Genomic DNA, 3,962 nt, shown 5'->3' on the forward strand with positions numbered 1-3,962 from the left:
GGCGCCGGGCCCCCGCCCCCACCCCCCCCTCCCCGCCCCAGCCGGCAGCGGCGGCTGGAGCGGTGGCGGTGGCGGAGGCAGAGCCGGCGGCAGCGCGGACGACCGCAGGCCGGGCCGCAGAGCGCGCGTGAGGGCAGCGCGAGAAGCCTTGACCACGCCTCGCCTCGGCAGATCCTCCCCGCTCTTCTTCCCGCCACCAGGTCCCCTCTGCTGTTCACGTGAACTGAAAAGGCCAGCACCCGGCCGGACAAGTGGGAAGGGTTGGCAGTGAGAGATAAACAACCTAGCCACGTGCCAGGAAGCAAAATGGAGGTTGCGGCGTAGGCGCTCGTCTCCAGACCCTCTGAGGTCTGGGTCAAAGGCCGCGGAGTGCGTAACGCTGGGAGCGACGTTGCCGGGAACGCTGCGCTGGGCGGGGCTCTTGGTGCGGCTAGCGTTCCTGTTCAAATGAGATTCCCAGAGAGGCCAACACGTTCTGGTCCCCTTTTCCTCCTGCGCGCGTTAAACCACCCGCCTGCTAATAATTTTTATTTCTCACTCACCGGGTCGTAAGCTCCGTGAAGGCAAGCACTGCGTTTTGTTCACCCCTGCAATTTCTAGATCGGTGTGGACGCACAGCAGGGCAGACTCACCTGTTAGATACAGTAAGCAGTGTTGGCCTCAGTCCTAAGGGGCCCCCCAAATGGGCTAGTTTCTCTGAAATCAGAAGAAAAATAATCGCTAAATAGGCGTTCTTAGTTTCAGCACAGTCGTAAACTACAATTGTAAGTATGTTTTTATAGAGGAAAGCCCTCACCAAGGCCAAGGCAGTCAATGATGAATGAGTTCATGAACGAAGTTTAATCCATCAGCCCTGCTGAGGGCTCCATGGCCAATTCACACCTAAGGCTTCAGAGATTGACCAGCCTACTGTTGGGGCCCCCTGCAAAGAAACCACTACACCATCAAAATTAGGAAGCAGGCAAACCCACACTTAGAAGGCATGAACTACTTTGGCATGTTGGTTAAGGTGCTGGACACCCACATGCCGACCACGGTTTTAGTCCTGGACCTGGCGGCTTGCTTTACTTTCCCACTCCCTCTCTCTTTCTCTCCCTGTCTCTAGTCAAATTGGAAATAATATTAATAATAAATAAAAGGGGCCAGGCAGGTGGCATGGTGGTTAAGGTCACTGGACCCCCACATGGCTGACCGCTGCGGTTCAGTCCCGGACCTGGAGGCTTGCTTTCTCACTTTCCCTCTCTCTCGCTTCCTCTTGTTCTCTCTCTCTCTTGCTCTGTCCTTCTCTGGTCTAATTAAAATAAATAAATAAAGTTAAATAATTCTTTAAAAAATAATAAAGGGACCAGCAGTTTATGTAACGGCTCTGCATTCCCATGTAGTGGACTGCGGTTCAAGTCTCAGACCCGGTGGCTTAAACTCACTCTGGGTGAGTGTGCGTGTGTGCCCAAGATCCCGAGAGGAGAATGGAGGAGAAGGGATTGCGGCGTGGCCATCCCCCCTGGGGGGTGATTTCTCACTTTCTGTCTCTCTGTCTCTCTCTCTCTTTCTGGCTAGCACACACACCCTATAGCAAAAACCTCTCCAAATGAATAAATAAAAATTAAATAATAAAAACGTAGTAAAAAAGAAGGCAATAGCTACTTTTATATTCAAAAGGGGGATAAAAATTTTATTTTAGGTTTAAAGACATAAGGAACTCAAAGAAGAAAACAGGTTGGCAGTAAGGATGGATCCCACATGGCTAACAGGGTTCAAATTCCCATCCCACTGGTTTAAGGCTGGGTTCAGACTAAAGAGCTCAGGATCCTGATGGCGTGGAGATTCAGAGTAAAAAGAATTGCGATGTGACCAGTCCCATTGGAGGTGCTTTCTCTCTCCCTCTTTCTCTCTAATGCTCCCTTTGAGCATGCACAAGCTCTCTGTCATGAATGGAAATAAGTACACTTAAAATATAAAGATTGAACTTTCACCCTTGACTGGATGAAAATTAAATTCCAGAGACATGCCCTAGTTAATCATCTTAAAGCCTTTAAAGTTTTTTGCCTGCATATCTGCACAGATCTAGGTCTTTTAAGTCTCACACTGTGCCTTAAAAACAAACAACTTAAATGCATTTGAAAGTAATTGACAAATAATAACAAGTGTACAGAACTTCATGAGATATTAAGGGACTCTATACCCCTAGTCCAGGAACCGAAAGCAGAAAGAGCATCAGGCTAAGAGAGAAACAGTTGTTTTGGGTTTTGTTTTTGTTTCAGAGAGGTTTTTGCTATAGGGCACGTGCACTTACTGAAGAGAAAGAGAGACAGCAAGGGAGAGATCACCCCCCCCAGGGGGTGGCCATGCTGCAGTATGTCTCCTCTATTCTCCTCTTGGGATTTTAGGCAGGCACACACAAGCGCAGGCATGAGTTTCAAGCTGCCAGGTCTAGAATTTAAACTGTGGCCAACTACATGGAGTCTAGTACTTTAACTACTACGCCACCTGCTGGTCCTAAAATAAATGTGTTTTGTTTTTTGTTTTTTAGAGATTTTTTTTCTATAGGGTGTGTGTGCTTGCTGAAAAGACAGAGAGACAAAAAGGGAGAAATCAGCCTCTGGGGGGATGGCCACTCCGAAATCTCTTCTTCTTTCTCAGGATTTTGAGAATGAGTTTTAAGCCACCAGGTCCAGGACTTGAACCGCAGTTGACTACATGGGAGTCCAGCTATGTAACCATGATGCCATCTACTGGTTTCAACAGTTTTTTAAATTTTAAACAAGATGGAGTCAGCCTGGTTAAGCAGACCCTGGTCATACTATGACCTTGATGAGTCAAGACAGTCAAAAGGGTTCAAGGAGTTAAATTAGAATTATGGTATTGGGCTAAGTGGTAGCATGGTGATTAAGGCAGCTGAATCCCACCCACATGACTGACCGAGAGGTTCAAGTCCTGGGCCGGGCATCTTCAAAATCGCACCAGATGTGTGTGTGTGTGTGTGTGTGTGTGTGTGTATACCCAAAATCCCAAGAAGAGAATGGAGAAGGGATTGCTGGCTGCATGGCCATCACCCCAGGACTGATTTCTCACTTTTCCCTCACTCTCTGGCAAGCACATATGTCCTATACCAAAAGAAGCTACTGTAAGGGTCCAGAGATGGGTCTAACTGATGGAGACACAGAAAATACAATGACAGTGCAGATGCAAAAGAGGCTTTTATTTTTTCCAGCTAGCTGGGGTCCGAGTTTCTGCCTGTTGCAGCGGGCCTTAGCAAGGACCCCGTTCCTAAGATAAAGGGATCTTTTATAGTTCAGGATTTTCCACAGAATGTAACACACACAAAGGAGGGGGGTTATGGGAAGCGAAGGTCCAGCTTTCACCACCTGCTCAGGTTTAGATAAGGACTCTCAGCTAAAGGTCTGGATGACTTTGCCTCAGAGGTGTTGGGCCCTCCCATTTTCTGCTTATCTGTGAGTTTCCAGACTCCTGGTCTTCATCCTGTCCCTGAAGACTCAACAGGGTAGTGATTAAGCTAACTTCCCCAGCATTCCCTAACATGGCGGTGATTATGCTAATTCGGCCTAACACTACAGGACTGAACTAACAATTTCAATAGAAGGAGACCTATCAGATGGACCTCTTCTTTCCTTAATGAGATTGGGTCTCAGTACCAACAGCCAGTAAATCAATCTTAGGATATAAAACTAATTTTAGATGGATTTGCTAATTTAAAAATTATTAAACTTCATTATGTAGTATTTATAGTCTTTTAAAATAATTATTTACTTTAATTATTTATTTTTATTATTATTTTAATTTGACCAGAGAGAGAGAGAGATACAGAGAGACAGAGGGTAAGTGAGAAAGCAAGCTACCAGGTCCAGGACCCAAACTGCGGTCGGCCAGTGGGAGTCCAGTGCCTCAACCATCACACCACCTGCTGGCCCATATTCATAGTCTTACTAAAAATTACCCTAAAC

This window comes from Tupaia chinensis, unplaced genomic scaffold, assembly GCF_000334495.1.
Source record: "Tupaia chinensis unplaced genomic scaffold, TupChi_1.0 Scaffold144346_1, whole genome shotgun sequence".
Lineage (NCBI taxonomy): Eukaryota > Metazoa > Chordata > Mammalia > Scandentia > Tupaiidae > Tupaia > Tupaia belangeri.